The sequence below is a fragment of the Bubalus kerabau genome, chromosome X (assembly GCF_029407905.1).
Source record: "Bubalus kerabau isolate K-KA32 ecotype Philippines breed swamp buffalo chromosome X, PCC_UOA_SB_1v2, whole genome shotgun sequence".
Classification (NCBI taxonomy): Eukaryota; Metazoa; Chordata; class Mammalia; order Artiodactyla; family Bovidae; genus Bubalus; species Bubalus kerabau.
In genome coordinates, this window is record NC_073647.1 from 5,383,916 (window position 1) to 5,406,585 (window position 22,670).

The 22,670-nt window shown below is 40.0% G+C and overlaps 1 protein-coding gene across 2 annotated transcripts in view; it reads right to left on the minus strand.

Moving 5' to 3' along the window:
• The window catches only part of LOC129639933 (A-kinase anchor protein 17B-like), a 59,196-nt gene extending 48,219 nt beyond the window's left edge, over positions 1 to 10,977 (minus strand). The window contains exon 1 of one of the 2 annotated variants that reach the window (XM_055565228.1): positions 10,595 to 10,977. The gene's annotated coding sequence lies outside the window, so the exon portion shown is untranslated. The remainder of the gene's footprint in view (positions 1 to 10,594) is intronic. The other variant, XM_055565229.1, reaches the window with a different exon arrangement.
• Positions 10,978 to 22,670: the final 11,693 nt, after the last annotated feature.

Here is a 22,670-nt window from a genome sequence, read left to right on the forward strand (position 1 = left end):
CTTACTGACAGTGATGGGCTTCAATCTTTGGTCAGTGAGCTATGATGCAGAAAACTTAAAGGAGGAAAGAGAAAGTATGTATTTATAAAGAACAGCAGTATGCTATCCAACAGTTGGTGACAAGAACATACATTTAAATTGTAGATCTACAGGAACTTTTTCAAAAAGGGTACCCTTTGTTAAGTCCTGAATTAGGACATACCAAGTCAAGGAGCCGTGTCTTCCTCAGCCCTTCTTTTAGCGTTTAGGTTGAAATTTGTGCACATATATACATTTCCTCTACCAGGAGCTCTGGCTATTCTGGTTTTATGACTCTGTCTCTTAAAGAAATTCATTTAATTAATATGTATTATTAATATAATTATTATCAATAAATAATATGATACATTGTATAATATATAGTGTTATATATATTACACACATACTTTATATATAATACATAATTATATATAATACATAATTATATTATAATACATATGATATGTGATATATATGTAAAATATTATAATGTGATATATAGTATATAACCTACTATGCTATATTACATATGTAACTTAAAACATGATATATATTATATAATGACATTAAATACATTATAATTATTAATATATTATATCACAAAATATAATAATATATAACATGTTAAAATTATATTGTATAACATATAATATACATAACATAATTATGTTAATATAAATAACATAAAATATAAAAGTTATAATCTATAATAATCTATATTGTATAATATATTTTAATTAATTACATTATAGTGTAAGTGGATAAGACTCTTGAGTCCCTTGGACTGCAAGAAGATCCAACCAGTCCATCCTAAAGAAAATCAGTCCTAAATATTGTTTGGAAGGACTGATGCTGTAACTGAAGCTCCATTACTTTGGTCACCTAATGTGAAGAACTGACTCCTTGGGAAAGACCCTGATGCTGGGAAAAACTGAAGGCATGAGGAGAAGGGGAAGACAGGATGAGATGGTTGGATGGCATCACTGACTCGATGGACATGAGTTTGAGCATGCTCCAGGTGTTGGTGATGGACAGGGAAGCCTGGCGTGCTACAGTTCATGGGGTGGCAAAGAGTCAGACACGACTAAGTGATGAACTGATTGAGTGTTCATGGGGTTCTCAAGGCAAGTATTCTGAAGTGGTTTTCCATTCCCTTCTCCAGTGGAGCATGTTTTGTCAGAACTCTCCACTATGACCCATCCATCATGGGTGGCCCTACATGGCATGGCTCAATAGTTTCATTGAGTTAGACAAAGCTGTGGTCCCTGTCCAAGGGACTCTTAAAGAGTCTTCTCGGGCACCACAGTCCAAAAGCATGAGTTCTTCCACACTTAGCCAGGTGACACTAGTGGTAAAGAACCTGCCTGCTAAGGCAGGAGATGCCTGAGACAAGGGTTGGATCCCTGAGTCAGGAGAATTCCCTGGAGGAGGGTATGGCAATCCACTCCAGTATTCTTGCCTGGAGAATCCTATGGACAGAGGAGGCTGGTAGGCTACAGTCCATAGCATTGCAGAGTCAGACACAACTGAAGTGACTTAGTACGCACTCATGCACAGTATTCTTTATGGTCCAAACTCACATCCATACATGACTCCTGGAAAAACCATAGCTTTTACTATATGGACCTTTGTCAACAAAGTGATGTCTCTGCTTTTTAATACACTGTCTAGGTTTGTCACAGTTTTTCTTCCAAGAATCAAGCATCTTTTAATTTCATGGCTGCAGTCACCATCTGCAGTGATTTTGGAGCCCAAGAAAATAAAGTCTGCCACTGTTTCCATTTTTTTCCCATCTATTTGCCATGAATTGATGGGACCAGATGTCATGATCTTCGTTTTCTGAATGTTGAGTTTTAGGCCAGATTTTTCACTCTCTTCTTTCACCTTCATCAAGAGGCTCTTTAGTTCCTCTTTCCTTTCTGCCATAAGGGTGCTATCATCTGCATATCTGAGGTTATTTATATTACTCCCAGCAATATTGATTCCAGCCTGGCATTTCACATAATGTACTCTGCATATAAGTTAAATAAGCAGGGTGAGACTATACAGCCTTGATGTACTCCTTTCCCAATTTTTAACCATTGTTCCATGTCTGGTTCTAACTGTTGCTTATAATATAATATAAGTAAGTATTCATATATATTATAATTAATTATAAACAAAATATTATATATTACATTACATCTTATATATTATATTGTATATTATCATATTGATTTCATATATCATATATAATATAATTAATATATACTATATAACAATACATGATATATTCATATATAATTATAATAATTGTACATTATATATTACATTATATACATTAAATAATATATTGTGCTTAGTTATAATATATATCATATTTAAAGTATAACACATAATTATAAATATTATTATATAGTATATATTATATAATAAATATAATAAAGCACTTATGAAATGCTTAATTCATCCCATCCTTACAGCAGCATTATGGGCTTGAAATTTCTGCCCCTACCCAACTCATGGGGAAGAACTGAACCATGTGACTTACCCAAGGACATACAGCTAGTTAGTGGCAAAACTGGGAGTGGAACTCAATTCTTCTGACTCCAGACCCTGAGATCTTTCTACACAATTGTACTAGCTCTCTGAATTCTTCTCCTTCAAAGAAGTGTTCCTGAAGACTGAGCTCCGCTTCCAAAGTGGATCCTGAATTGGTAAGAACCTCTGCCCAGCCTGGCAGACTCAATCTGGCCTGGTTTTCGGTTGTTTGGAAGTGATCTGTCCTGGGATTTACCTGCAGCTTTTTATAGAATCACTACAATACAGTTTTTTTAATGTCTTGGGTATACTAAGATTATTACTGAAAAATACAAATTAAACAGAAAGCAAAGAGAGAAAAATCCAAAATGTTCATCAGTAACACCATGTTGGGGATTGGTTTTGCTGTTCAGTGGTGAACTTTAAGAAAATAAACCAGATGTCATTGAAATAAATTAAATGTCCTTCATAGGGGACTGGTTAAATAAACTGCAGTACAAAGAAGTACTATATAGATGTTAAGAAAAGAATAAGACAAATAAATATAAGGAGTGATTTCCAAGCTATATTGTTAAATTAAAACAGATAAAGAGGGAAAAAAGTGTCAATAGTACCCTATCATTTGTGATATATTTATATATGTATAGGATAACAGAATATCTCCAGAGTGATACACAAAAATTGGAAATGATGAATGTTCCTGGGAAAGACAAATGAGTGACAAGGATGGTTTGGAGACTTCCTTTTCACTATGTCTTTATACCATTTGTTTATACCATCTGAATTTTTACCATATACCTGTATTACCTGTTAAAAATATTTTTAGTTATACAGTGCTTTACATTTTTTAAATATTTTAAATATATGACTTTATTTAATATACATGCAATTCAGGTAGTAAATCTTGTGCCTTTCTCATGGAGAACTTCAAACTGGTTTCTGCTCAACCTACTTTCCAGCTTCCCCTCTCTCCAGTCCCTGCACACTCTAGACACACCTTAGAGAAGACTGATCTACACTTCCCCTCTCTCCTGCCATCAGGGCCTCCAACTCCACTCTCACTATCTTCTAATTAATGTAACTAGATTCTGTGTTCCATAATTACAGGGTTTGTCAGTGAAATCAATAGTTGCCTCCCTTGAGACAATGACATTTTAGCTCCCTCAATCTCCCCAGAGCCCAGCAGCTTCTCTGTGCCAACAAAACTCCCAAGACTATTAACATGTTCCTTGGCTCTCACTCATGTTCATGCATGCAAGTAAATGAGCAGATTCTCAAATCACATGATTTAATACACCCTATCCATGATTATTGTTGTTATTTAGTCACTAAGTCGTGCCCGATTCTTTTGCAACCCCATGGACTGTAGCACTCCAAGCTCCTCTGTCCGTGGGATTTCCCAGGCAAGAACAGTGGAGTGGGTTGCCATTTCCTTCTCCAGGGGATCTTCCCAACCCAGGGATCAAACCCATGTCTCCTGCTTGGCAGGCAGATTCTTTACCGCTAAGCCACCTGGGAAGACCCTATCCATGATTATTTGGAGATAAAATTACAATCAAATATGTATTTTTAAGACTTTATCAAGGTATAGTTTCAGTTCAGTTCCATTCAGTCACTAAATCATGTCCAACTCTTTGTGACCCCATTACCGCAGCATGCCAGGCTTCCCTGTCCATCATCAACTCCCAGAGCTTGCTCAAACTCATGTCCATCGAGTTGGTGATGCCATCCAACCATCTCATTCTCTATCGTCCCCTTCTCCTCCTGCCTTCAATCTTTCCCAGCCTCAGGGTTTTTTCCAATGAGTCAGTTCTTTGTATCAGGTAGCCAAAGTATTGTTTACATATTACAAGGTATTGTTTACATAATACAAAATTCAGCATTGTATGCCTATGATTAAGTGATTTTTAGTAAATGTGATTTACTCAATCACATTTAGTTAATGTGATTTATGTGATTTTTAGTAAATACAAATATGTATTGTTTACATATTGCAAGGTATAGTTTACATATTACAAACCCAGCATTGTATGCCTATGGTTACATGATTTTTAGTAAATGTAAAGAGTTATATTTTTTAATAATGTTTTTCATGTATTCTTTTGATGATGACCTGAAGAACCTAACATAAGATATCCTACATCATATTAGGTTTCTGATATGACTCAATTTCTTTCTTCTTTTTTTAAAAATGTTTTATTTTTTGGCCACTTCACGTGGCCTGTGGGATCCTGGTTCCCTGCTCAAGGATCGAATCCATGTCCCCTGTATTGTAAGCATGGAGTCTTAACTACTGGACTGCCAGAGAAGTCCCTCAATTTCTTTCTTCTGACTTCAACTCCCAAATTTGTTTCCTGCCCTACTCCTTAATGAAAGAGATCTAATTCTATTGTTCCTTAAAACCAGAGCATTTCAGAGTTGGTAGGACCCTTAGAAATCAACTAGAGATGGGAAGGTTTGCCTAAAGTCATATAACAGGTAAATAACAGAGTCAGGGCTAAAATCCAGGATTCTTGCCCTTAGCCCCCAAAACTTCAAACTATGGGACAGAGCCTCTTCTCTTAAGTGTTGGTAGTGTCCTGGAAATCAATACACCAACTACCATCAATCAATTTGTCCAGCTAAATCTAAAGATCTGATGATGGAGGAAGGGCTTGGTTGAGGATGGGCCTAGAGAACAGGTAGGAAATATAAGCTCTTCCCTTCACAATTCTTCTGGGTGAATTTCTTTCTTCTAATTTAGCATGATTAACCAAGATAGTTTCTTTTCTGTCCAGAGAAGGACCTTATAATCTCTAGTCAAGAGTATCTATTATTATTATTACTGCATTTTCTCCAGTATATGTTAACAAAATGTGAAGGTGGTATGAAACAGTAGTAAATGAAACCAACAAAGTCACTGCTTCCTGCTTTTGTCAAAAATTACGCTAAAATTAGCCTCTATTCCCCATGGATTTGAGCCAGAGAAAGCAATTTCGCTTCTCATTTTGTTTTTCTAGCAATCAGTTTGTAACAATTAAGCTATTGGTAATAAAGCAAGAAGTATACTTTATATATTTTTATGACCAAAACACATTGTTTTCTAATTTCAATGATAGTGGCAATTGTTGTCACCATAGTAGGAGGGACCTTGCCAACAACAGTTCTGAGGTACTGAATATGGCATTCTGAACTTCAGAAGAAAACTCCAAAGTGTTCAGATTGACATGGAATCACTGTCAACTGTTTTTTCTAATTTTTATTAGAAATCATGCTTTCCCCCCATAATTCCCATCTAAGAATGTATCCTAAGAAAAAGCAGATTTTTATGTATAAAGGTATTCATCAGAATTTTTATGAGTGACATCTTAGAAATAATTAGAAGTCATTAAATAAGATATGATAATTTCATAAAAGAGAATTTTATGCATCCATTAAAGTCACATTTTCAAATATTTTGTTCATTTTTTGAAATGTTTTCCCAGGTGTGTCTTAGAGATGACTATAAGATTTTTTAAATATTTACTTATTTGGCTGCACCAGGTTTTAGTTGTGGCATGTAGAATCTAGTTTGCTGACCAGGGATCAAACCTGGGCCCCCTGCATTGGGACTGCAGAGTCCCAGCCACTGGACCACCAATGAAGTTCATAAAAGAGAATTTTATGCAGCCATTAAAGTTACATTTTCAAATATTTTGTTCATTTTGTTTCTTTACTGAGATATAATTTATATACCATAAAATTTACCGGTTTAAAGTGTTTATATTCAAAGCTTTTTAGTGTATTTACAAAACTGTGGAATGATCACTGTAACCTAATTTTAGAATATTTTTCATCCCCCCAAAGAGAAATTTGTACCTATTAGCAGTCACTCTCCATATCTCCAACCTATAAATTTATAAGAAAATACAGGACTGCCCTGGTGGCACAGTGGATAGGAATTTGCCTGCCAATGCAAGGGACACGAGTTTGATCCCTGGTTCAGGAAAAATCCACATGCTGAGGGCAACTAAAGCCCCTGCGCCACAATTACTGAGCCTGCGCTCTAGAGACCCCAAGCCACAACTAATGAGCCCCTGTGCCCCAACTACCGAAGCTGGCGCACTTAGAGCCCATGCTCCACAACAAGAGAAGCCACTTCAATGAGAAGCCCACGCACCCCAACAAAGAGTAGCCCCTGCTCACTGCATCAAGAAAAAGCCTGCACACAGCCGTGAAGACCTAGGGCAACCTAAAATAAATAAACAGCTGTTTTTAAAAAAAGAAAAATATAAATAACTCAAAAGACGACTGGACAAAGGAAAGGCAACCACAGAATAGGGGATACAAATGAATAATATACATATGAAAAAATGTTCAACTTGGTAGGTAATAAAGGAAATCAACACAAGAAACACTTTCCCCCTAATCAGATGGGCGGAAATGAAAAAGACTGATAACATCTGGTACTAGTAAGGGTGTGGGGAAAGAGGTATCCTCAGACACTGCTGGCAAGAGTCTGAACTGTTAACAACTGTTTTTGGAAAATAATCTGAATCCTTTTATTCACTATTTTTAAAGCACATATCACTGGGGTCAGCAACTCCACTTTGGAAATCTATCCTATAGTGATTAAAGGAGTATAAAGAACCAGTATGTAAGGGTATATGTACAAGACTGGTTTCTACAAGGACTGCAAATTGCAGAGCAGTGTGTATAGTACGATCCTACTTTTGTGCTGGGCACTGCTCTTGGCATAAGCAATACATGCCTACTTTCAGGCCTCCTAGCAACCCTATGATGGCAAACAATAGTCTCACTCTCCATGGGGAAGCTGGGGCTTGGAGAAGTGAAGCAACTTGCTTTGGGTCTTATACGCAGCTACCAAATGGCAGAGCCAGGACTCATACCTAGGTCCACCTGACCCCCAACCAAGATATCTGCCAAGAATGATAACTTCCTGGTTATCATTACCCTCCTTTACTGGGGGGTAGTGGTGGTTAATATTCGGGGACATCAGTTTTTAAGATGCAATGTGAACTCCTGTCTCAGTGAGAAGGGTGGAAGTTTGTGATGTGAGAATTGGGTGAGAGAACAGTAAGTGGGGGATTGGATTGTGGGGAACATATAAAATTCACTAATTTATCCATCCAACAAATACTTATTAGCCTTTAATATATGACAGGGACTGTTTAAAGCATGGGGAGGGGATTCATCAATGATCAAACAGAGAAAAATCTCAGCCCTTGAAAACTTACCTTTGGTGGGGATGAGGCAGACAATTAACAAATTATACCTTCTGTAACAAAATATACTCAATATAGAATTATATTATAAAATATAAATATATATATAAAGATAGAGATACTATGGAAATGGTGAATAGAGCTATGGAAGAAAATAAAGCAGGGAAAAGGGGTGGGGAGATGGGGGTGTTGGAAGGGATATTGTGATTATAGAAATGGTGGCCAGAAAAGGACTCATTGAGAAGGAAATATTTAAGCAAAGAACTGAAGGATATGAGACAAGAGCCATGCAGATACATGGTGGGGGGGGGGGGGGGAGGCAGAAGAGCATTGTAGTAGAGAGAGCAAGGGACCAGGTGGTAAAAGTCTACCTAATATGTCCAATGAGGAGAGAGGAGGCCCAGGGGCTGGGACTGAGGGAGGGAGGGGGAGAGAAGTGGATAACGAGGTCAGAGAGGGATCTGGCAGCCAGACTGTATGTGCAGAGGCTTGGGGTCATTACTTTACCTTGTCCTCAGAAGGAGATGAGGAAACATTAGAGTTATAAGAAGAAGAGTGGCAAGATGTGCTGACCTTTTTTTTTTTTTTTCTTTTTACTTTTAAGAGGGTCACTGTGGCAGCTGTGTTAGAAAATTTTTTAAAAAGGGAGGGAAGCATGGAAAAAGGAAGACCAAAGGGAAGACTAATGCAATGATTAAGGGGAAAGGTGATGGTGGCTTTGATCCAGGTGGTAGAGGGGAGATACAAGAACTGGTTAGATTCTGAATATATGTTGTGGGTGGAGTCAACAGGGTTTGCTGATTATTTAGATGTCTGATACGAGAGGAAAAGTCTTTGCATGAGAAGCTGGCAAACTGGACTTGCTATTTACTGAGATGGACTTCCCTGGTGGCCGAGCAGTAAAGAACCCGCCTGCCAATGCAGAAGATGCAGGTTTGATCCTTGGGTCAGGAAGATCCACCGAGAAGGAAACGGCAACCCATTGGAGAGGCAACCCACTCCAGTATTCTTGCCTGGAGAATCCCATGGACAGAGGAGCCTGGTGGATTACAGTCCATGGGGTTGCAAAAGAGTCAGATACAACTTAGCAAATAAACAACAACTATTTACTGGATGGGAAGGGACTGTGGGAGGACCAGTCTGGCTCGGGGAGTGGGGGTGGGGAGGGGGCATAAAGGCCAAGGATTTGATTGACTGGTATGAACTCACAAGGACAGGCCACTTAAGAAGACTCACCAGCTTCACTCCTTAAACCCTGTTGTGAATGAAACCCAGACAGCTTAGGACTAGCTTACACTCAGGGATACCCTGACAGTGAGGACTGAGGCCATCCTTTTCATCCTGAGGTGAAACTGAAAGTGTTAGTTGCTCATTCGTGTCCGACTCTTTGTGACCCCGTGGACTGTAGCCCACGAGGCTCCTCTGTCCATGGGATTCTCCAGGGGAGAATACTGGAGTGGGTTGTCAGGCCTTCCTCCAGGGCATCTTCCCAACCCAGGGATTGAACCCAGGTCTCCTGCATTGCAGGTGGATTCTTTACTGTCTGAGCCACCAGGGAAGCATCCTGACGTGCATCTGACTAAAAGCAAGAGGAAAAACAACAAATTAAAAAACTAAAAATTTCTTATATATCTGTACAGCAATTATAAATGGAAAGCCCAGCACCAGGCATTATGGAAGATCCCACAAGGAAAGGTGTCTGTAGATGGCAGAGAGCAATGGCCTCTCCCAAGTAGAGAGATGGGAAATCATGGTAGGCAGAATAATACCACATCTTAACACAGTGGCTTGCTTTCCAGACAAGATTTAAAGGTTGTGAGCCTTCACCAATTTTTCCAGGGGAAAGAGAGCTCATTTCCTTTCCCTGGCAGTTGGCCCTTCTCAAATTGGGAAGAATTCTCCTTCTTCACTCAATGTCACTTTTACAGCCTCTGGAGACTTCCTACAATTCCCGCTCTCAGATTCTCCATTTATGCTGATGCTTGCATCACATGCAAAACCCTTTTAGAAATCCCAATGTATTATAGGGCTTCCCAGGTGGCGCTAGTGGTTAAGAACCCGCCTGCCAATACAAGAGACAGGAGACCCAGGTTTGATCCCTGACTCAGGAAGACCCCTGAAGAAGGGAATGGCAACCCGCTCCAGTATTCTTGCCTGGAGGATCCCACGGACAGAGGAGCCTCTCGTGCTGCAGTGGGACATGCTAGAGTGGGACAATACAGTGACTGAGCACACACGCACAACATATTATACAATTTCAAAGCATTAGTACCGCCTGCCTGTTAAGCAGAGAGAGCTGAAGGACAGGAGGAAAAAAGCAGTGGGGAAAACATGCCAAGGAATCCCCTACATAACCCTCCAGAAAATTTGCTAAATACCTGACCGGTGCTCACAGTTTCATTGGTGTGATTCTTGGCACACAGAAGAGAAAGGACAGAAGAACCCCCCACCAGGCATTATGGAAGATGCCACAAGGAAAGGTGTCTGTAGATGGCAGAGAGCAATGAGCATACAGGCCAAGGATTTGATTGACTGGTATGAACTCACAAGGACAGGCCACTTAAGAAGACTCACTAGCTTCACTCCTTAAACCCTGTTGCGAATGAAACCCAGACAGCTTAGGACTAGCTTACATTCAGGGATACCCTGACAGTGAGGACTGAGGCCATCCTTTTCATCCTTAAGTAAAACTGAAGCTCAGCAGATAGCGCCTTTGGGACATGCTGAGGAGTAGCCTCTCCAGAGTCCCTCAGTTGTGCCCCCTGCTGCCCGCCTGTTCACGGGAGGTTCAAGGAAACAAGAAACGAGAGATTGTAAAGGTCCCTCCAGCCATAGGAGCGAGGACCTCTTACCTTAACCGGAGGTCTTCTGCACTCTGAGACTGGGCCGCATGAGCTTTCTGCTGAGTTCGTTTTTCGCTGTCCCGGTTTCCAGCACGATGGGCCTTTCCCTGCGCTGGGTTTCTTCACCTTGTTTCTAGTGCGGGAGCTTCACTGTGTTGGGCTCCTGCTCTGCTTGGCCTCTTCCACGCGGAGGTTGTTTCAGCCAGGTTAAACCTGAGTCATGGCACCACAGATGTCACGCGAGTGTATGTTCCTCGGTTCTTCGTCTCCTCACAATGAAGATATGGAGCAACGGACGTTAAAGCCCTCAGCGTGTCACAGCTCTCAGGTCTTCGTCAGGACAAAACACAGGCTAACATCTAGCCAATCACATCAAAGTACAGGCTAGGAGTCATCCAATCAGGGCAAAGTACAGACTAGGAGTCAACGTATCAGGGCCAAGTAAGAAGTCAGCCAATCATGGAAAAGTATAGGCTAACTATCAGCCACTTAGAGCAAAGTACAGGCTAGGAGTCAGCCTATCAGGGCAAACAACTGGTTAGGAGTCAGCCAATCCGAGCAAGCTATAGTTTAGGAGTCAGCCAATCCAGGCAAACTACTGCTTAGTGTGCAGCCAATCAGGGCAAAGTATAGGGTCGTAGTTAGCCAATCAGGGTAAACTACCTTCTAGGAGTCAGCCAATCAGGACCAAGTACAGGCTAACAGTTAGCCAATCACATCAACATACAGTCTAGGAGTTAGCCAATGATGGCAAAGTATGGGCTAATTGTCAGCCAATCAGGGCAATGTACAGGCTACGAATCTGCCAATTTGGACCAAGTACAGGCTAGGAGGCAGCCAATCACATCAACGTTCAGTCTAGGAGTTAGCCAATCTGGGCAAAGTACAGGCTGCTGCTGCTGCTAAGTCAACTTCAGTCCTGTCCAACTCTGTGTGACCCCAGAGACGGCAGCCCACCAGGCTCCCCCATCCTTGGGATTCTCCAGGCAAGAACACTGGAGTGGGTTGCCATTTCCTTCTCCAATGCATGAAAGTGAAAAGTGAATGTGAAGTCGCTCAGTCGTGTCCGACTCCTAGCGACCCCATAAACTGCAGCCTACCAGGCTCCTCCGTCCATGGGATTTTCCAGGCAAGAGTACCGGAGTGGGGTGCCATTGCCTTTGTCAGCTAATCAAGGCAGTGTAGTGCCTGCTATTGTTGTTCAGTTGCTAAGTCCTCTCGGACCCTTTGCAACACTATAGCAGCTACCTGGGCCTGAAGATTTCCTGAGAGTTTTTACATGATAAATTCAACTGTTTATTAAATACAGGGTGATTGAAATAACCTATGGGTTGAAGAGGGAAATGGCCCTGCCAACACCTTGATTTTTTATTTCTAGGCTCCAAAACTGAGACCCTAAGTTTCTTTTGTTTTTAAGCAATGCAGTTTTTAGTATTATGTTTTGGCCACCCTGAGAAAGTAGTACAATGTCTATTGATCGTCTTTTTTCAGTCTGTTTGAAATCTTCCTGGTTCTTGGTCTGATGAGTGATTTTTTATTAAAACCGTGACATTTGGAGTATTATGAGACTCTGGATCCTATGTAAATGCTCTGTCTTAGCTGGCTTCCTCTGACACATTTGTTAGGGGAAGAGGAGATGCTGTCATACTCCGCCAGGTAGTGGTAAAAGCCCAGGTTACCCCTGAGTTTCCTTTCACACCTTGGAGGGCTGCTGAGTGGGGCTCAAAGCCCCATCTCCCCACTCGGGCTCTGCTGGTACCTTGCTGGCCAAGAGGTATCAATGCTTTGTCACTGGCATCCACGTGGTTTCTAGTGACACCATGAGGGGAGGTAGCCTCATTATTGCTGGGCAGCACTGAGGTCTTCACTCTCCCCCACACCTCCTCTGATGCCACCCTGACAGGCGGCTTGGGTGCTTCACTACAACATGGTGAGGTGGAAATCTCAGCCTCCCACTTGGTCTTTGCTGATGGGGATAGGGGTGAGGCCACTTTTTTTTTCTGTAATGCGAGTAAAGTGGAGTAAAGCAGTTTTTGTCTAAGGCAGTTTTTGTCTAAACATTTTCTGTCATTCTAGGCTGTCCGTTTTCTGGTCTTTGGCTAAAGAAAGCAGGCTTTTCTTGGGATTTTTCCTCATGTCCAAGTCTAGGCTATATGAGGCAAAAAGGAAACCCACAGAACTCACCACCAACTCATTCCTTGGGTCCTAAAATCCCTAGATGGGCTGTCTTCTTCTCTCCATCTTTCCAAGTCTTCATATGACTGTTTCATATAGAATGTCAAGAGTTTTTAGTTGTATTGCACCAGAGAAATAGCAAAAAGAATGTGTATTCCACCTTCTAGAAAGCAGAAGTCCTGGGCTTAAAAAAAAAAATTCAAAGAATATAGAACAAAGGTAAAAACACTTTCTCAGTTTCACTCATAATCAAGAAAAAAGGCAGTCTCAGGACCCAGGGATCTCTCTCTAAGGAAATACTACTCTTGGCTTTACTATCCTGTGGTCAACTGGGAAACTCCAAATACACACTTTAAAAAGAGTATTTTGAACTGCTTGTGTTTGTTCCTATTCATCAGGGTTTTTGTTTGTTCAAATTGAGCTCCACAGAACACGTTCCTCAAAATCACCTTGTGATGCTTATTAAAAATGCATTCAGGCTGACTGAGAGAGGAAGAGGAAAATGTGGACACAAACCAGGAGGAACACCATGTGAATCCTGAGGCAGAGACTGGAGTTATTCTGCCTTAAGCCAAGGGATGGCTGGCCACCAGCAGAAGCCAGAAGAAAGTATTTGGTAACCAGACTGATGGAATTTGAAGGAATTGGGAATTCTATGAAGAAAGTGGCTTCATCAAAGATCAAGCCCTGAGCCTTTGGAGTGGGAGCATTGACTCCAAGATGCTAGACTACCAGAGAACTAACAGCACTAGGGAGTATCAAATAGTGAGAACTCACATAAAGGAAACCGCTTGAATACAAGACCCGGCATCACCCAATCACCAGTAGCACCCTGTGCAGGACCCCTCATCTAAACAAAAAACAAAACAAAAATACAAATCATTAGCAGACAGGATTACCACCTTGCCTAGGATTACCAGCCTTGCCCATCAGAGGAAAAACAAACAAACAAACAAACAAAAACTCAGCACAAATCTCACCCTATACAAAGCTTATACAAACCACTGGACCAACCTTAGGAGGGCAGAAACCAAAAGAAAGAAAGAATTCAACCTTTAAGCCTGGGGAAAGGAGACCCCAAACACAGTAAGTTAAAAAAATAAATAAATAATGAAAAGACAGAGAAATACTACACAAATGAAGGAACAAGCTAGAAACACAGAAGTCCAAATAAACGAAGAGGAAATAGGCAAACTATCTGAAAAAGAATTCAGAATAGTGATAGTAAAGATGATCAAAAACCTTGAAAACAGAATGGATAAAATGCAAGAATCAATTAACAAAGACCTAGAAGAATTAAAGAATAAACATACAGAGACAAACAACACAATTACTGAAATTAAAAATACTCTAGAAGGAATCAATAGCAGAATATCTGAAGCAGAAGAATGAATCTGTGAGCTGGAAGATTAAATGGTGGAAATAACTTCTGAAGAGAAGAATAAAGTAAAAAAAATGAAAAGGGCTGAGGATAGTCTCAGAGACCTCTGGGACAATATCAAATGCACCAACATTTGAATTATAGAGGTCCCAGAAGAAGAAGAGAAAAAGAAAGGGTATGAGAAACTTTTTGAAGAGATTATAGTTGAAAATTTTCCCAACATGGAAAAGGAAATAGTCAATCAAGTTCAAGAGGTGCAAAGAGTCCCATACAGGGTAAACCCAAGGAGAAACACACTAAGACACATACTAATCAAACTAACAAAGACTAAACACAAAGAAAGAATATTAAAAGCAGAAAGGGAAAAGCAACAAGTAACATACAAAGGAAACCCCATACACTTAACAGCTGATCTTTCAGCAGAAACTCTGCAGGCCAGAAGGAAATGGCAGGATATATTTAAAGTACTGAAAGGGAAAAATCTACAACCAAGATTACTGTACCCAGCAAGGATCTCATTCAAAATTGATGGAGAAACAAAAAGCTTTTCAGACAAGCAAAAGTTAAGAGAATTCAGTACCACCAAACCAGCTTTACAATAAATGTTAAAGGGACTTATATAGTTAAGAAATACAAAAGAAGAAAAAGATCTACAAAATCAACCCCAAACAGTTAAGAAAATGGCAATAGGAACATATATATATATATATATATCAATGATTACTTTAAACAAAAACAGATTAAATGCTCCAACCAAAAGACACAGACTGGCTGAATGGATACAAAAACAAGACCCATATATATGCTGTCTACAAGAAACCCACTTCAGACCTAAAGACACATATAGACTGAAAGTGAGAGGATGGAAAAATATATTCCATGAAAATGGGAAGCAAAAGAAAGCTGGAGTAACAATCTTCATATCAGACAAAATAGACCTTTAAATAAGAGTACTATAAGGAACAAGGAAGGACACTACACAATGATCAAGGGATCAATCCAAGAGGAAGACATAGCAACTGTAAATATCTATGCACCCAACATAGGAACACCTCAATACATAAGACAACACTAACAGACATAAACGGAGAAATTGACAGTAACACAATAATAGTAGGAGACTTTAACACCCCACTCACACCAATGGACAGATGATCAAAGCAAAAAATTAATAAGGAAACACAAATAAATGATACATTAGATGAGATTGATCTCATTGATATCTTCAGGACATTCCATCCAAATGCAGAATATACCTTCTTCTCAAGTGCACATGGAACATTCTCCAGGATAGACCACACCTTGGGTCACAAATCAAATCTCAGTAAATTTAAGAAAATTGAAATTGTAACAAGTATCTTCTCTAACCACAGTGCAATGAGACTAGATATCAATTACAAGAAAAAAAAAACTGTAAAAAAACACAAACTCAAGGAGATTAAACAATATGTTTCTAAACAACCAACAGGTTACTGAAGAAATCAAAAGGGAAATAAAAAAGTCTCTGGAAACAAATGAAAATGAAAACATGACAACTCAAAACCTATGGGATGCAGCAAAAGCAGTTTTAAGAGGTAAGTTCATAGCAATACAATCCTACCTCAAGAAACGAGAAAAACATCGAATAGACAACCTAACTTTACACCTAAAACAACTGGAAAAATAAGAACAAAAACAATCAAAATTAGTAGAAGGGAAGAAATCATAAAGATATGAGCAGAAATAAATGAAAAAGAAATGAAAGAAACAATAGTAAAGATTAATAAAACTAAAAGCTGGTTCTTTGAGAAATAAACAAAATTGACAAACCTTTAGCCAGACTCATCAAGAAAAAAAGAGAGAAGAATCAAATCAACAAAATTAGAAGTGAAAAAGGAGAGGTTACAACAGACAATGCAGAAATACAAAGGATTTTAAGAGACTATTATTAACAACTGTGTGGCAATAAAATGGATAACCTAGAAGAAATGGAGAGATTCTTGGAAAAGTTCAATCTTCCAAGACTGAACCAGGAAGAAATAGAAATTATGAACAACCCAATTACAAGCACTGAAATTGAAGCTGTGATCATAAATCTCCCATAAAACAAAAGCCCAGGATCAGATGGCTTCACAGGAGAATTCTATCAAACATTTAGAGAAGAGCTAATGCCTATCCTTCTAAACTCTTTCAAAAAATTGCAGAGGAAGGAATACTTCCAAACTCATTCTATGAGGCCACCATCACCCTGATACCAAAACCAGACAAAGACAACACACAAAAAATAAAACTACAGGCCAATATCACTGATGAACAGGCCAAAATCACTGATTTTTAGATGCAAAAATCCTCAACAAAATTTTAGCAAACAGGATTCAGCAATACATCAAAAAGCTTACATACTATAATCAAGTTGGGTTTATTCCAGGGATGCAAGGATTCTTCAATATATGCAAATCAATCAATGTGATACACCATATTAACAAATTGAAGATAAAAACCATATGATCATCTCAATAGATGCATAAAAAGCCTTTGACAAAATTCAGCACCCATTTATGATTAAAACTCTTCAAAAAATGGGCATAGAACCTACCTCAACATAGTAAAGGCCATATATGATAAGCCTGCAGCAAACATTATTCTCAATGGTGAAAAACTGAAAGCATTCCCCCTAAATCAGGAACAAGACAAGAGTGTCCACTTTCACCACTATTATTCAACATAGTTTTGAAAGTCCTAGCTACAGCAATCAGAGAAGAAAAAGAAATAAAAGGAATCCAGATAGGAAAAGAAGTAAGGCTCTCACTCTCTGCAGATGACATAATACTGTACATAGAAAACCCTAAAGATAGTATCAAAAAATTACTAGAGCTAATCCGTGAATTTAGCAAAGTTGCAGGATACAAAATCAATACACAGAAATCACTTGCATTTCTATATACTAACAATGAAAAATCAGAGAGAGAAAGTAATGAATCAATCCCATTCACCATTGAAACAAAAAGAATAAAGTATCTAGGAATAAACTTACCTAAGGAGACAAAAGAACTGTACACAAAAAAATTATAAGATACTAATGAAAGAAATCAAAAATAACAAACAGATAGAGAGATATTCCATGTTACTGGGTAGGAAGAATCAATATTGTGAAAATGCCTATACTACCAAATGCAATCTATAGATTCAATGTGATCCCTATCAAATTACCAATGGCATTTTTCACAGAACTAGAACAGAAAATTTCACAATTCATACGGAAACACAAAAGACCCCAAATAGCCAAAGCAGTCTTGAGAAAGAAGATTGGAGCTGGAGGAATCAACCTTCCTGACTTCAGATTATACTACAAAGCTACAGTCATCAGAAAAGTATGGTACTGGCACAAAAACAGAAAAATAGACCCATGGAACAAGATAGAAAGCCCAGAAATAAAACCATGCACCTATGGGTACCTTATTTTTGACAAAGGAGGCAAGAATATACAATGGGGCAAAGATAGCCTCTTCAATAAATAGTGCTGGGAAAACTGGACAGCTACATGTGAAAGAATGAAATTAGAACACTTCCTAACACTATACACAAAGATAAACTCAAAATGGGTTAAAGACCTACATGTAAGACCAGAAACTATAAAACTCTTAGAGGAAAACATAGGCAGAACACTTGATGACATAAATCAAAGCAAGATCCTCTATCATCCACCTTCTAGAGTAACAGAAATAAAAACAAAAGTAAACAAGTGGGACCTGATTAAACTTAAAAGCTTTTGCGCAGCAAAGGGTACTATAAGCAAGGTGAAATGACAACCCTCAGAATAGGAGAAGATAATAGCAAATGAAACAACTGAGAAAGGATTTATTTCCAAAATATACAAGCAGATCATACAACTCAATACCAGAAAAACCAACAACCCAATCAAAAAGTGGGAAAAAGACCTAAACAGACATTTCTCCCAAGAAGACATAAAGATGGCCAACAAACACATGAAAAGATGCTCAACATTGCTCACTGTTCAGATCAGAGATCAGTAGCTCAGTCGTGTCCGACTCTTTGCCACCCCATGAATCACAGCACGCCAGGCCTTCCTGTCCATCACCAACTCCCGGAGATCACTGAGACTCACGTCCATCGAGTCAGTGATGCCATCCAGCCATCTCATCCTCTGTCGTCCCCTTCTCCTCTTGCCCCCAATCCCTCCCAGCATCAGAATCCTTTCCAATGAGTCAACTCTTCACATGATGTGGCCAAAGTACTGGAGTTTCAGCTTTAGCATCATTCCTTCCAAAGAACACCCAGGGCTGATCTCCTTTAGAATGGACTGGTTGGATCTCCTTGCAGTCCAAGGGACTCTCAAGAGTCTTCTCCAACACCACAGTTCAAAAGCATCAATTCTTCAGCGCTCAGCCTTCTTCACAGTCCAACTCTCACATCCATACATGACCACTGGAAAAACCATAGCCTTGACTAGACGAACCTTTGTTGGCAAAGTAATGTCTCTGCTTTTGAATATGCTATGGAGTCTGACACTGTTTCCACTGTTTCCCCGTCTGTTTCCCATGAAGTGATGGGACCAGATGCCATGATCTTCGTTTTCTGAATGTTGAGCTTTAAGCCAACTTTTTCACTCTCCACTTTCACTTTCATCAAGAGGCTTTTGAGTTCCTCTTCACTTTCTGCCATAAGGGTGGTGTCATCTGATTATCTGAGGTTGTTGATATTTCTCCCGGCAATCTTGATTCCAGCTTGTGTTTCTTCCAGTCCAGTGTTTCTCATGATGTACTCTGCATATAACTTAAATAAGCAGGGTGACAATATACAGCCTTGACGAACTCCTTTTCCTATTTGGAACCAGTCTGTTGTTTCATGTCCAGTTCTAACTGTTGCTTCCTGACCTGCATACAAATTTCTCAAGAGGCAGATCAGGTGGTCTGGTATTCCCATCTCTTTCAGAATTTTCCACAGTTTACTGTGATCCACACAGTCAAAGGCTTTGGCATAGTCAATAAAGCAGAAATAGATGCTTTTCTGGAACTCTCTTGCAATGCAAATCAAAACTACAATGAGATATCACTTCACACCCGTCAGAATGGCCATCATCAAAAAGTCTACAAACAATAAATGCTGGAGAGGGTGTGGAACTGTTGGTGGAAATGTAAATTGATATAGCCACTATGGAAGACGGTATGGAGATTCCTTAAAAAAAACTAGGAATAAAACCACCATGTGACCCATCAATCCCACTCCTAGGCATATACCCCGAGGAAAACAAAATTGAAATAGACACATGTATCCCATTGTTCATTGCAGCACTATTTACAATAGCTAGAATATGGAAGCAACCTAGATGTCCACTGACAGATGAATGGATAAAGAAGTTGTGGTACATATACACAGTGGAATATTACTCAGCCATATAAAGGAACGCTTTTCAGTCAATTCTAATGAGGTGGATGAACCTGTAACCTATTATACAGAGAGAAGTAAGTTAGAAAGAGAAAGATAAATATTGTATTCTAATGCATATATATGGAATCTAGAAAAATGGTACTGAAGAATTTATTTACAGGGCAGCAATGGAGAAACAGAGAGAATGGACTTACGGACATGGGGAGAAGGAAGGAGAGGCTGAGATGTATGGAGAGAGTAACATGGAAACTTACAATACCGTATGTAAAATAGATAGCCAACAGAAATTTGCTGTATGGCTCAGGAAAGTCAAACAGGGGCTCTGTATCAACCTAGAGGGGTGGGATGGGGAGGGAGACGGGAGGGAGGTTCAAAAGGGAGGGGGTATATGTATACCTATGGCTGATTCATGCTGAGGTTTGACAAAAAAACAACAAAATTCTGTAAAGCAATTATCCTTCAATTAAAAAATAGATAAATTAAAAAGAAAGAAAAACAACAACAACAAAAAATGCATTCAGACCTTCCAAATCAGAGCCCAGGGCTGGAGACTTAGAATCAACATTTTAACAAGCATCCCCTGCCCTCACGAAATTCTGGTGTACCTTAACATTTGAGATGGGGAAGGCAATGGCACACCGCTCCAGTACTCTTGCCTGGAAAATCCCATGGACGGAGGAGCCTGGTAGGCTGCAGTCCATGGGGTGGCTAAGAGTCTGACATGACTGAGCAACTTCCCTTTCACTTTTCACTTTCATGCATTGGAGCAGGAAATGGCAACCCACTCCAGTGTTCTTTGCCTGGAGAATGCCAGGGACAGGGGAGCCTGGTGGGCTGCAGTCTATGGGGTCGCACAGAGTTGGACACGACTGAAGCGACTTAGCAGCAACAGCATTTGAGAACCAGTGATCTAAGTCATTTCAGTTCAGTTCAGTCGCTCAGTCATGTCCGACTCTTTGTGACCCCATGAGTCACAGCATGCCAGGCCTCCCTGTCCATCACCAACTCCCGGAGTTCACTCAAACTCATGTCCATCGAGTCGGTGATGCCATCCAGCCATCTCATCTTCTGTCGTCCCCTTCTCCTCCTGCCCCCAATCCCTCCCAGCATCAGAATCTTTTCCAATGAGTCAACTCTTCACATGAGGTGGCCAAAGTACTGGAGTTTCAGCTTTAACATCATTCCTTCCAAAGAACACCCAGGGCTGATCTCCTTTAGAATGGACTGGTTGGATCTCCTTGCAGTCCAAGGGACTCTCAAGAGTCTTCTCCAACACCACAATTCAAAAGCATCAATTCTTCAGCACTCAGCTTTCTTCACAGTCCAACTCTCACACCCATACATGACCACTGGAAAAACCATAGCCTTGACTAGACGGACCTTTGTTGGCAAAGTGATGTCTCTGTTTTTGAATGTGCTATCTAGGTTGGTCATAACTTTCCTTCCAAGGAGCAAGCGTCTTTTAATTTTATGGCTGCAGTCACCATCTGCAGTGATTTTGGGGCCCCCAAAAATAAAGTCTGACACTGTTTCCACTGTTTCCCCATCTATTTCCCACGATCTAAGTCAGTGTGATAAAATTACAGACCAGGTGTAGGATGAAGCTTTTATCACAGGCCTGGAGGCTATCCTTCAGGGACTATTAATCATTAATCAGGGCCCTCCAGGCAGCAGGGATCAACCAGTTACTAATCCCCCTCATTGCCTTCACAGCCGGTCATTATTATGCTGCTTTGCACAAATGTCTGGAAAGTCCTCAGCCAGTGCTTTTCTATATTTCACTTGCTGCCCAGAGCTACCATTCTGCTAAAACCACCAAAGACCATGAAACTGGGTCCATTCAGTGAAAACAAATCATCCTTTTAAAATACATCATTTTAGATTACCTCCTGGAATCAACATCAAGCTTACTGATCTGTCCATTACACTTCCTCTCTTGTTTCCTTTTTTGAAACCTATGATCACATTTGCCTGCCTTCAGGCCTCTAGCACCTCTCCTAGTAAATAAAAGTATCCACGAGAGTGGTTTCAGTTTGGTTCAGTAGCTCAGTTGTGTCCAACTCCTTGCAACCCCATGGACCACAGCACACCAAGCTTCCCTGTCCATCACCAATTCCCAGAGCTTGTTCAAACTCCTGTCCACCAAGTTGGTGATGCCATCCAACTAGCTCATCCTCTGTCATCCTCTTCTCCTCCTGCCTTCAATCTTTCCATCTTCAAGAGTGGTTTAGGGGTCTGATTTGCAAGCACTCCAAATACTCGGAGAGATGTAATTTGCCCTGACTGGAAAGTTGACCTTGCTTAATGCAATGAGATTCTCTTTTGATAACCATTTTACCCATCCTGGACTTCTCTTCCTTTACCAATGTTTGGTCTAGATTCTTTCTATTCAAAGTGGGGTTGGGGGAAGGGATAGCTATGGAGTTTGGGATGGACATGTACACACTGCTATATTTAAAATAGGTAACCAACAAGGGCCTACTCTCTAGCACATGGAATTTTGCTTAATGTTACTTGGCAACCTAACATTGGGATGGGAGGGGGGTTAGGGGGAGAATGGCTACATGTATTTGTATGGCTGAGTCCCTTCACTGATCACCTGAAACTATCACAACATTGTTCATCAACTATACCCCAACACAACAAAAAAAGGTTAATTTAAAAAATTTAAAAAGAAATTGGTAAATACTATTAAAAAAAAAAAAAAAAAACCAAAGTGGGGTTGGAAGTCCAGTTGCATCAGCATCACCTGGAAGCTTGTCAGAAGCACAGAATCTTGGGCCCCACCCAGACCCACTGAATCAGAATCTCCATTTTAACAAAATCCTGAAGTGATGCACATGCATGTTAAAGTTTGAAAAGCCCCGGGTTAAACTTTTCAGTATGAAAAATTTTCCTTGATAGAAAAGATAGGTACAAAGTGAACATAGAGGAGCTCTGCTCTGTCTTTATCATCCATCACTGTGTCACTTTCAATTGTATCCTTTTCTTTTTTAAAATTTGTTTTATTGATTGATTGATTTGGCTGAGACAAGTCTTAGTTGTGACATGTGAACACTTAGTTGTGGCATGTGGGATCTCGTTCCCTGACCAGGGATTGAACCCCGGCTTCCTGCATTGGGAGTGCAGAGTCTTAGCCAC